The 12940-nt window shown below is 33.8% G+C and overlaps 1 protein-coding gene across 3 annotated transcripts in view; it reads left to right on the forward strand.

Annotated features, from left to right (window-relative positions):
* The window catches only part of GRID2 (glutamate ionotropic receptor delta type subunit 2), a 1464312-nt gene that overhangs the window by 964836 nt on the left and 486536 nt on the right, over nucleotides 1-12940 (forward strand). The gene's annotated exons all lie outside the window — the stretch shown is intronic.

Consider the following 12940-nt stretch of genomic DNA (forward strand, 5'->3'; position numbering starts at 1 on the left):
TCTTATTTCTTTTATTTATAGTTTCTTATATATATTGCATATACTTGCTGACTTTAAATCAAATACAGAATAATTAGCAAAACTACTACTCCTATGCTTAAAAAAAAAATCAGACCTTATAATAATTTAAGTATTTCTCTAATATCTTTGGCTTCTGTAGTCATCAGCAAATATTTTCAATAGATGCTATAAAGAGCAAAATGGATAGCAAAACATACCCCATATGATCCTTGCTCCCTATAAGCATATGATCTATTGGAAAAGATGGTGGGCACACATAAATGTCTTTATGCTATGAGCCAAAATCAAGAGTCAGTTGCTTAACCGACTGAGCTACCCAGGTACCCCTTATTTTGTTTTTAAGATATATATATTTACCTTTCTTTGTTTAGAAATAAACCTTTTGTTTTATTTCACTTCAACTTAGAATTGCTATTAAACAAGTTGAAAGTATTTAATGTGTCTACTAATTTTACTTGCAAAATAGCTGCTTGGTGCCACAGTGAAAAATAAATAGACACATGGCTCTAGCAAAGTTAGCATACTTGCAAATAGAGGATTACCAGTGGATGTCCTTTAGTTTATCTTCTTTTTTTGTTTTTTACTCTATATATGTAGTTTGTTGTTATTTATAATTTAATGTTATAACAAATCATAAGACACTTGGGCTTTAAACTTTTAGTTGGCAATTAAAAATAATATCACTTATGCTTAGTTAATATTTTAAGTGCTTATTAGCTATTTGTTATAAAAACTTTAAAATAACTATAGTTAATTTTTAAATATAGAGGTAATTTAAAATATATCTATAATGTGATTATTCTTTACCATTGCTTTCTAAATTTAGATACATTTTGACTATATTAGCCAACTGTAAATGTGCTATCCATAGTTTCATCACATCTATTAAATGAAAGAAAGCCACTCTAACTCACCAAGACTTTCATCTCCACCTCCACTCCATTCACACAAGACTTAGTCCTACAGTGCCTGCTCATCTTTGTAGCATTAGTTTCTATAATAGTGCCTGGTGTGTGAGTAATAAGTGTTTCTTTAATGAATGAAGAGACTAAGAGAGGGAAAATCTACTGAAGTTTTGAGGAAAAATAGAATTGAGTATTAAGAGAAGTTTCCAAAGAGAATATTAGGCAAAAAGAGATGCATAAGATTTCCATGATCAGAAAAGAGGGGACATATGAGATGTGAACAAGTCTATGGAAGTGAGAAGGCGATTGAATCTGAAGAAAAGGAGAAGATAAGTGTGATTCGATTAGACACAGGTGTGGGCTTTATCTGGTCTCCTGTCAAATCAGTACCCCCACCTATTGTTGGTGGGTTTTTCTCTCTCCCTCTCTTTTTTTAAATGAAGTTTTATTGGAACACAGCCATATCCATGTGTTTACGTATTATAATGGCTGCTTTTTGTACTATAATGGTGGTGCTGAGTAGTCGGGACAAAGACCATAGACCGTATGACCCACAAAGCCTGAAATATTTACTTTCTGGCTTTTTATAAGAAAAAGTATAGGGCACCTGGGTGGCTCAGTTGATAAAGCATCAGCCTTTGGCTCAGCTCATGATCAGAGGGTCCTGGGATCGAGCTCCACATTGGGTCCCTATTCAGCGAAGAGCCTGTTTCTCCATCTCTTTCTGCTGTTCCCCCTGTTTGTGTTTTCTCTCTGTCGAATAAATAAATACAAATTTAAAAATAAAAGGGACGTGTGCCAGCTCCTGGAGTAGAGCATCCATGAAAGCAAATAGTGAGGAATAAGATAGGGAATTATGATGTAGAATGCAGAGCATTTAAACTTATGGCTAAAGTGTTTGGACTCTTTGTATTTAAGGTAGATCAGAGGAACAATGTGGATCAATTTGATAGATCACCCTGGCAGTAACATGTTTTTTGCAAGTTGTAAGATTATCACAACAATGAAAGAAGTCATTTGGAGAGAACAGTTAGCCAACTGCTAAATACGGGAGATGGTCAGGACCTGACCTATGGTGGCAGAGAGGAGAGGAGATGATGGCAGTAGAGAGAATGATAGAAAAGGACTGAAAATAGAACAATAAATGCTCAAGGAGACTCACTGAGAATGTGAAGACATGGATGGAAAGAGATGCCAATCATGATTCCATGTTTTCAGTAGTAGGTTACTGGAAGAATAATGCTGCTCCTGCTAAAAATTGAGAAAACCATGGATGGAATATGTTGGCTTCGAAGGAATGATTTTGCCTTTTATTGTAAGCCATGTTACTTGATGAGATAAAAAATCTCAATAGAAATGTCTGACAGGTAATCAGAAATGCGGGGCTGGCGTTCAAAGGCAGAGATTGAAGTAGTGGTATTGATTTGAGAGGCAGCGGTAAAAACTGTGAGACTAAATGAGATCTCTGAGGGAGAGCTGGCAAGGGCACAACACAGGGTGGAGGAACAGTTCGCAGGGCTGGGAAGTGCTCACTCCTAACGGGCAAAGGAAGAAATGGCCAGCAGAGGTAGCAGCAATTTTATGGGCAGAGCAAAGCATCATATTATTTAGAAAGCAGCTTCAGGATGGATCCAGCTATTAAAGGATCCAGCTATTTCAAATAAATTTTATTTGAGTAGAGAATCAGAATACAAAAGCCTTTATAAGCAGCTCATGGTCTACTGAAGGAAAGAGTTTTAAATAGAAAAACGGAAGAATTTTTACAGATATAGGAATATTTTTATTATAAAATCATAGGAAAAAATAACTTTACGCAAGGAAGTTAAAGAATGTTTCATAATGACTCTTTGGTGTCTTTAAGGGAGGTCTTTGTGAACAGAAAAGATGATGTAGGAGTCGCTTTGGTTTTAAAATTAGCATACAACTTATTAAAGTGACAAGTCAAAATATCTACTTCCTTACTAAGATTTTACCTTTATAAAGCCTTTTGTTGTCAGTCTTTCTCTCTTTTTTTCAATCTCGCTGTCCTCCTTCTGTTTTAACACTTTTAAAACTTTGAATATTGGGACTTCTGGGTGGCTCAGTGGCTGAGCTTCTGCCTTTGGCTCAGTGCGTGATCCCAGGGTCCTGAGATGGAGCCCCACATTGGGCTCCCTGCAAGGAGGCTGCTTCTCCCTCTGCCTATGTCTCTGCCTCTCTCTCATGAATAAATAAAATCTTAAAAAGTAAATAAAACTTTGAATATTTGGTCTCACTTAAAGAGTTAATTAAATACCTTCAAATATTGTAAAGTGCAATTGTAAGTTAGTATGTATGATTACCTTTCCAAATACTCTGCCTCAGTTATACAACTAACAAAATGTCCTAAGTATTCTAATAGATTCATAAACATGTGGCTTCTTAAATTTTTGTATAAGTGCCAATATGATAAATAAACTTAATAAAATTTCTGCGTTAAAATAGCATCTAAATTAGTTATTCAATCATATTCCTCCAATTAGGCACATTACAAGTAGACAGATTTTGAACTTGACTAGTACATAAAGTAGTAATATATCTAACACCAAGATATAAACATGTCTGGTTTTATTCTCTTAAAAATATCTGTTATTAATTTGGAATCCCTCTAGATTTAAAAGAATCTTTTCTATTAAAGTAATAATAAGGTAATCTGCAGAAGTTTGGGGGATACTGAGCCAAGATATTAAAAGGCTTTGTTCAGGATTATATTGGAATATACTGAGGTCTAGAAATAATCTTTTAACATAACTTTATAAATTGGAAGGACTTATGTGATATGGGTCTCTGATCTAATTATGTTAAGTCTGTAACTCCCACATTTGTACATGACTTGATTAGATTTTATATATTTTTTGACTTCCTAAGATATATAAATGCCTTTTTTCCCATACTTTAAAGACCTTTAATCTTGATGGAATTTTTATTTTTTATATCGTCTAAATCCACACATTTATTATGTATTAAAACTGCTAGCCAAGTTAATTTTGACATACCTCATTGAACTGATATATTCAGAAAACATGAAGTCACGATAATTCCAGGGCTCCGTGATACTTTCTGTGTCAGCACCTTCATGTGAGTAAAGCAAAAGTAGTTGATGTGACTGGGGAAATTGGCTCACATTTTGAAGGCATTGTATAAAACTGCAGAGTTTGGATTTTATCCCAGGTGACAGGTTTTGGAGTGCATGTCTGTGTGCATGTGTGCATGCATGTGCATGCATGTATGGAGTTTTTAAAACATATATTTTATAAAATATATTTTTAAACATATACACCTGAAATTGTTCCTTACATATGAATCTATTCTCTATGCTATCTCCTGTCACATAGGCTTCTGTTGAATTATAAAACCAGTAGGTTGCAAAAGAGTGAACTTAAAAAATTTCCCCTGGAAAATTTCTTTATCTCTTCTTTATGGTTCTGTATTCTCCTGGTTTGAATAAATCTAGGTTTATGATTCTGTATTCTCTTGCTTCCTAGATTTACACCCCTCCTGTTTGAGTAGGTGCTTTGTATTTTATGGTTTAAATGGGGAGCAGGATTTTTATTATCTGATTAACCCTGACTATGGGAAACATAGATTATGTACCAGTCAGCACTCCTAGTCATCACTTAAAGATCTTGCAGAAAATCTGATTCTAAAAGATATGAATAGTTATTCAAATGTAATAATATTATGATTTAAACTGCTTTGAGTGAGGCTGAATTCCTTTAAGATATTAGGCAGAACAAATCGGCTTATCCCTTTCTTTTTGTGCTTATTTGGTCTGAGGAAAATGAAGTATGAAATTCAATAGTCAGCAAGTACTTGACTGCCTATTATATGCCAAACACTGTTTCAGGCACAGAGGACACAGCCATGTACAGAATACAGAAAAATAAACAGACCCTACCCTGGGGGTTGGGTGGGGTTTCAATCTGGTGGAGACAGAGAAATTATATATATATATATATATATATATATATATATATATATATATATATAGTCTATAAGGTCTCTGAGAGAGAGCTGACTTTGCAGGCTTTATGCGTGAGGATTTGGGTGTTTACTCTTAGTGAGATGGCAGGTAAGCCATTGGAGAATTCTGAAAATGGGAATGACATTAACTGACTTTTTAACAGGATCAAGGCTATAAAGTACGTAGGGAAAGCTGGGATGTGTGACCAGACAATCTTTCTCCAAACTCTGCTAATGCAATCAGTGTAATTCAGCAAAGCAATTGTAGATAATCAGAAGTTTGGGAAATCTGGATTTTAGTCTCTTACTGGCACCAGGTCATGTAGGTGAGTATCATTGTTCTGGGTGAAACAAATAGGTAATATTTGAAGTTTTCTCTTGCTTTAACTTCTTCATTCTGCATCCTCAAAAATGTTGGACCCCATATAAACAAATTTGGAAATCATATGAACCTTTCTCTTATTCAGAATACACTTACATGATTCATTTCTTTTTGTAATATAAAATAACACTAAATAACAATCTTCTAGAAAATTACTAAAATAGAACCTATAAAGTGTAAGTGTTGAAAAGCAAACAAACAAAACTAACCTCATTTTGCTAGTCTCACCATAGGTTTAAAGTTCATGTATACAATTACGGTAGAAGAGTGGAATAAAATATATTCTTGCATTTTCACCTCATTATTGATTGGTGGGATGGAGAAAAAGGGAGAAAAAGAGTTAAGTGCTCATTTTCTTTATAAGTACCACATTATTCTTTAATATGAGATTTTGAGATTGATTCTAATACTTAGGCTAGGCTGCAGAGTTTGAACTGCTCCAGAAGGGAGAAAATCGGTGTTTCCTTTAAGAATCTTTTTGCCTTAAAGGATTTTGGCAGGAAAATGCCAGCTTTTGCACAGGCCTGTCCTAAGGTAGTACAATGATCGCTTCAGGAGCCCAGAGCAGTAACACTCTTGAGCAATCTCCTAGGTGTTTCTACAGCCTCTTGCCCTCACTAGTCTCACGAAACATTTTCGAAATTTGTGCCCACAATATACAGGAAGGGAAGGGATGCTATTGTAAATTCTCTGAGAACATATATCTATAGGGATACAAATTTTAATTATGTCAATTTCTTCTAAACTTTGAGATGTCTCAGCATGGGTGTTGTGTAGTGGCAGTTCTTTCCCATTGCCTTGGGAATTGACATACTGACCTGGGGTGCTCATTTCACACCCTAGGGTGGTTTGATGTGGGCAATGGGAAGAAGTTATATACCACATCTGACTTTTCTGATCTATTGGCTCCTCTTTCAAAGTAAGTAAAGCCTTATGAGTAGCTAAACTAGCAACGTCACGTTATTTGGAAAACACTGAACTGGGACTTTAGTTACTGCTGAACTTTACAACACTTTTAGAGAATGGGTGAACCCTAGTGGCTTCACAGAATTCATGAAGATTTCCAAACCTAATTCCAGGTTGCACTTTATACAAGATAAGGACCTAACATATTCATGTCATAGAAGTATATTAATGGATGCACTATGTAGTTCCAAGCATTAAACATTTTATAGTTAGGCTTCACTGTTCATTACTTTTGCACTAGCAGCCATTTTTTTCATATCTGGTTTGATTTTTCTTTCCTTAGAAGATGACAAATTTTCTACTTTTTCATACTTTTTTACTGGCAGTTTCTTGTCTCCTTTTATTAATGTTTAAGTTTTCAATTTGCTACCCTAATGTGTCCGTATAAGAGTAGCTTGGTTCATTACTATCAGAGGTAGAAAATGGAAACACAATAATATTTTTTGCCAACTTTACTTCCTATTTCTTTAAATGTAAATTGAAAATATTAGAAGTCATAGACTCAGCCACTAAATTTTTCATCATAGTTAAAATAAGTGAACACAATAGAAAGGGGTTACATTTTCAAATCCCCCCACTATTCTGTTTTTTGAAAATGGGGCGGGACCTTAGGATACATTCATATATACTAATTTTTCTTGAAAACTTACAATAAAACTTACATACATAATTGTATAGTTGTGTGCATTATATGAATGAAATAATATAAGTATATATTTTTTGAATACTATAAATAAAAATACAGTTATAATATAAAGAACATTTTTGTGTTTTCAAGGAGATTTTATTCATTGAAAATGAAGGTGAATCAGTCATTATATTTACAATATCTGGCCTTCATAGTAGATGTTCAATATATATTGGATGAGTATGGCAAGGGGGAATGGGTGGGTGGTTAAATGAATAGATGCATACACATTATTTCCTCTAACCTAACTGCAGACCAGGAAAAAAGGACAAGTCAGTAATTCTTGTTTTTTTTTTTAACACAAAACCTTTTCAATTTCTTGATATGTAGTTTAATTTTCTATACCAGCCAAAGTGGTATAATTAAAAGTACTCTATGAAATTGTGTGCCTAGTATGTAATACTTTCTTAGAAAGAAAATTGTAATACAAGTACTGTCCGAGTAATATTATGTGGTTGGACCATCGGAATGGTATTTTTATGACATTCCCTAAGTCTGTGCATTTCAAAATGCCTTTAAAGTTCTGCTATGTTACACAATATTAGAATTCCTCATGGCTGAGAAATACTCCTTTGGCCAAAGATGTCTAGATGCTTCTTCTTATTTTATATTGTTATTTAAGAAAGATAGTGAATCTTCTATATATAAACCTTTATTGTGAAAAGGAAGAAAAGAAAATGTGCATTATAAAAGAAGAAGAATAGGCTTAAGTCTTAAGTCTTAACACAAATTTGCCTTTCTTATTAGACATTAAAAACAATACTAAATAGATAACATTATAGGATTCTAGTTACATTTAAAACATGAATGATGTGTAGTTTTTTCAATATTTATTATTTTTATTTAAAAATGTCTGTAAGGGAAGCTAATTATGTATAAGCTCCTGATACATCTAAGATCAAATATGTAAGTTAATGGCAAAATGCAAGTTTTAAAAACTTGTTTAAATTTAGCAGAAACATAATGCATTAAAGTATAGATTAAAATTCAGCCTTTTAAACAAGCATGTGGAGTGCTATGAAAGTTAAGAGTTGACAGTGACTGTAAATCTCCCTACTGATTTAGGGAAAAGATTGCATAATTGGTAATCAAGGCAATTTGTGTTTTTCTGAAATAAAACCTTGCACACTGAATTAGATCTAGAAAGACTAGACATTGTTTCTAAATCCAGGAAAAGTGATTTTTAGCCCATCTAAATTATCTTATGCTAAGATTTTAATAGTCTTTAGATACAATAAACTGTATAGTTTCTTTGGAAAGAATGTAATTTCTGCCTGAATGTGTCTAACTTCCAGATAGAAATAAATGTCAGAAGAATTATATTGTGAATATGCCCTTGAATTTACATAAAATACTGCAATAAGTTGTGACTGATGTGAAAAACACAATGGGACTATTACATAAGCAAAAGTTTTGAGTATACTATAAAAATAGACTTCAAGCACCATGCCAGTTGCAAACTAAAGTCCTCACTCATAAGTCAAGGTCATTGGAATGTTGGTTTGATGATAATGAATGAGTTGCAGCATGTAATACCACCTGTTAGGAGGATGGATTAATTAGAAAATTTAGATTGCGCCAATAAAACCAATACTAAGGATTGGCTCCTGGTATAACCAGACAATTTAATTTGGTTCCATGTCCAAACTTAGTACTATTTGCAACTTCATCTTCCTCCATTTTATAGCTTAAATCTGCATTCTAGTTTTAAGAACTACATGTTCCTCCCTGAATTCCTACTATCCTTCCTTACTTCCTTGTCTGTGCTTGTTACCATTAATGTCACCTAAGAGCTTCCTCAGCACTGCTTCCCCCAGCCTCACTCACTCCCCTCCACCACCACCTCCCACACTTACCTTACATAAAGCTCTCTGTCACTCAAGACCTAGACCAAAGACTGACAGTTTTCTCTTTGGAACCTCTTCTGATCCCTTCCAGCAGGAAGAACTGTCCTCACAGTTCTTTTTATTATGTTTTGTTTTGTTTTTTGGGTTTTTTTTTTTGATATGCAAAAGACTTTGCACATAGGTTGTGGAATCAGTCTTAATCCAGCCAATGTTGTATACAGTCATTAGATTAGCCCCTCTCACAAGATTATGCTTTGCCTTCTGAAATAAACTATTTTCCAAATTATAGTTTTTTGCATAAAGTTCATCATTCCTCTGAAAGTAATAATTAAAGAAATAAATTCCTTATGGAGTAGAACTTGATATCATAAAAAAGTCAGTGTCTTCCTAAGACTTAATCCAAACAGAAGTTTCTATTCTTAAAGTGAGCAAAATAATGATGGGATATTGTGAAGCTACAATAAGAAAAAAATAAATAAAATAAAATACCCGGCACAAGGTACTTGGTAATTTTTTCCTCTTTATTCCTAATGGCCTAAGTGAGAGAAGAATAAAAAGTGGTTAATTGATATTGTAGCTTACCCACCCATGTAATCAATCATCTTATTCAGAAAAAAAAAATCGTGGAGTTGAATTCATTTTATGAAGAATTTTAGAAAATACTTGTTACTTTTTCTACAATGTTACTGTTCTGTTTATGAGGGAAAAGAGTCTGGAATGGAAGTGTAGGAAGAAAGAAGTATCAGGCTTTACCTAAATTACCTATTTATCCAGAAATTAACCACAAGGAGCCAAGGTGATGGTGATGGGAGAACCTAGATCCTTCACTTCAAGTAGTCAGGAAGTTACAAAGGAGCAAGTCTCCACAGTGCTGTCCTAACGCAAGGCAACTAGAATCTCAGTAGTAGTATTTCAGAAACTACTCTGTAACTTCTAATAGTGTCACACACAGCTTCAGAAGAGAAAGTACAGATTAGGAGCATTTCTCATGGCAAGAATGCATTCAGAGAAATTCGCTTAATTAAGATGAGGTTAAGAGTTTAATGTAACTAAAAAACATTTGCTTCTTTTCATTTTGCTTCAGAATACATTTTAAAATATTTTACTAATATATAAACGTGTGATATCAATATGTTAGTCAGGTGGCTATGTTGATACTCTATTGTTGAACTAAAAGGCAAAATTCACTTAATCAAGTGATTATATTCATTGTAGTCACTTGACGATTGGTCTGATACTGTAGTACTAATTCTGGAAGGAAAATCTAGTTGAAATTTCTCTACTACATACATTTCATCAATAGCAATCTATCAGAATTACAGGTGTAAAAGCTTCCAGTGTGTTCTGAGTGAATGGATGGATATATTAGAGGGCACTATTCTCTTCTTCCCTAGATTGACCCTTTCTAATAATTGAACATAAGCAGCTGCTAACTAAAGATATCTAACTCTGATAAATTGTCTCCACATAATTAAATATCCCAAGATTTATCTTAAGATACGCATTTTCTATCAAGAAACATAGATTTGTTATCTTTCCCCATCATACTCTACTGGCAATACCTTCAAATGATGTTAGACTTTTCTTCATTGAATGCCTTTCACATTAGAGACAAGGATACAGGCACAATGAATGTATGCAATGGTGTGGTCTTTACATTGCTTCCAGAATGATATTGAGTTGATACAGCAGTTGCATTTATATAAGCATCAGAAAGTTTCAAAATAATAGCAGTGCAATCAAAATTATTATTATACTTAAGGATCTACCCTGTACTTAAGCAACCTCCAAACAGAGCACTTCTATTCCCTCCAAGTATCAGCTAGGTGTCTGCTGTTTGGAGTCCAAGACTTCAGAGCTTGTGCTAAATGCATGCACTGCCTGGGGCATTCCTGGTGCTCTCAGTGATGGACAGGTGGTATCCTGCCCCTCGTGTAGCACCAGCATTGCCCTCACATGGCCACCTTCTTGTAGAAGAAATGGAGTCGAACTGCCTCGGAGGCTCCATCTGTCCAAAGAGAATTGGCTAGCCTGTAACTCTAAGCTTTCTTACCTACATCCTTTTCTTATTATTAACATTAAAAATGAGACTATTCTTTCATATATTCTGTTTTCATTGAACTGTTAACCATACACTGGTATTTTGTGTCAAAGTAAGAGTTTGTGTTCATAATACAACTTATTCTGATTTATTTTTGTCAAGGTTTGAAGAGTTCTCTTCACACGAGTTTCCCAAATTTATTTTTCTTGAATTTCCCCTGTTTAAGCACATTTCCTGTGCTTAATTTCTATGTTTTTCTCCATGTGATGTGAACAGAAGCCTTGTTAAAGTGAGAAGCTTTGCTCTTTTGAAATAGATTTTTTGTTCCTTGACTGAATCTTTCTCAGTGATCTAAATTCTTTCCTATAATTTTCTTTCAAGATAAATATAGTATTTATCTCACTGTCAAACAATGTACATTCTTTTTTCCAAAAAAAACCTATAATGTAGCAACACCCTTTTAAAAAGTTGAAGAAATCTATTTTTAAAATGATAAGTTCATTGTATGTATGTATCATTATAAATGGTCACTTCTGATCCTGCAGAGTTTTATACAAAACTGTGGTAAATTTTGTGCAGAAGAAAGAAGCTCCATAGTTGGATGATTAACTGTCAGCCATTTTGTTTGAATGAGAGCATAATGAACATTTTTGTTTTCTATTATCATGTTGACACAATCAGATAAACTTATGGAAGAAAAATGTTAGTTGAAGCAAAGAAAATAGAGGTAATTCCTACTTTTTTTCTTTTTTTTTTTCCTACTTTTTTTCTTAAGAGACTGGATTCAGTATAACTCTGAGAAACTCACTACATCTATTGCTTTATAAAGTAGCTTATTGAATGCATTGGGATATGTGGCAAACCCAGACATTGTTAGATTTCCATAGAAAGAACTCTTTTTTTTCCCCATTTTATCTCATCTATTGAAATATCCTTTATGTCTCCTTAAGCAATTTTTAACAGTTACCCTAGAGTTTGCCATAAATATCTCTAGTTAATCAAAATCGACCTCTAAAGTATTTTTATATAATCTCGTGTGTTGTATAAGGACCTTACAACAGTATATTTTCAATTATTCCTTCCCATCCTTTGTGGTACTGTTATGTCACATCTTATTTTATTTTTTAAAACATACATAATATTTGTGTGTGTTTATGTGTGTGTGTGTGTTTTAATTCCAGTGTAGTTAACATACAGTGCTATTAGTTTCAGATGTACAATATAGTGATTCAGCAATTCCATACATCATCCAGTGCTCATCACACCAAGTATAGTCTTTAATCCTCATCACCTATTTCACCCATCCCACCTAGCCCCCTCACCTCTGGTAACCATCTGTTTGTTCTCCATAATTAGGAGTCTGTCAGGGTGCTTGTCTAGCTCCATTGCTAGTGCATGCAACTCTTAATCTTGGGGCTGTGAGTTCAAGCCCCACATTGGGGGTAGAGTTTACTAAAAAGTGTTTTAAAAAAAATAAACTATAAATTAAGAAAGAAAAAAAATTTTTAAACTCTATTTCTTGGTTTGTCTCTCTGTCTTTTCGCCTTTGTTCATTTACTTCTTAAACACCACATATGAGTGAAATTATATGGTATTTGTCTTTCTCTGAGTGAATTTGCTTAGCAATAAACTCTCTAGCTCCATCCATGTCTTTGCAAATGGTAAGATCTCATTCTTTTTTATGGCTGAATAAAATTTATATATGTATAAATTTATATGTATTTACATAAAATTATGTATAAATTTATATATAAATACACACACACACACACACACCGCATCCTCTCTATCCATTCATCTATCAATGAACACTTGGACTGCTTCCATAATTTGGCTATTTTAAATAATGCTGCTTTAAACACAGGGATACCTGCATCTCTTTGAATTAGTGTTTTTGTATTTTGAGGGTAAATATCCAGTAGTATGATTATTGGATCAAAGGGTATTTCTATTTTTCACTTTTTTGAGGACCCTCCATACTATTTTGCATAGTGGCTGCACTAGTTTGCATCCCCACCAACAATGCGAGAGGGTTCCAATTTAAGGGATACTGGTTACCTAATTTTGCCTACTCTGTAATATTCAATTCAGCTTCCCCCAGTTCAGGTA

This window comes from Canis aureus, chromosome 33 (genome assembly GCF_053574225.1).
Source record: "Canis aureus isolate CA01 chromosome 33, VMU_Caureus_v.1.0, whole genome shotgun sequence".
In the NCBI taxonomy this organism is placed as follows: domain Eukaryota; kingdom Metazoa; phylum Chordata; class Mammalia; order Carnivora; family Canidae; genus Canis; species Canis aureus.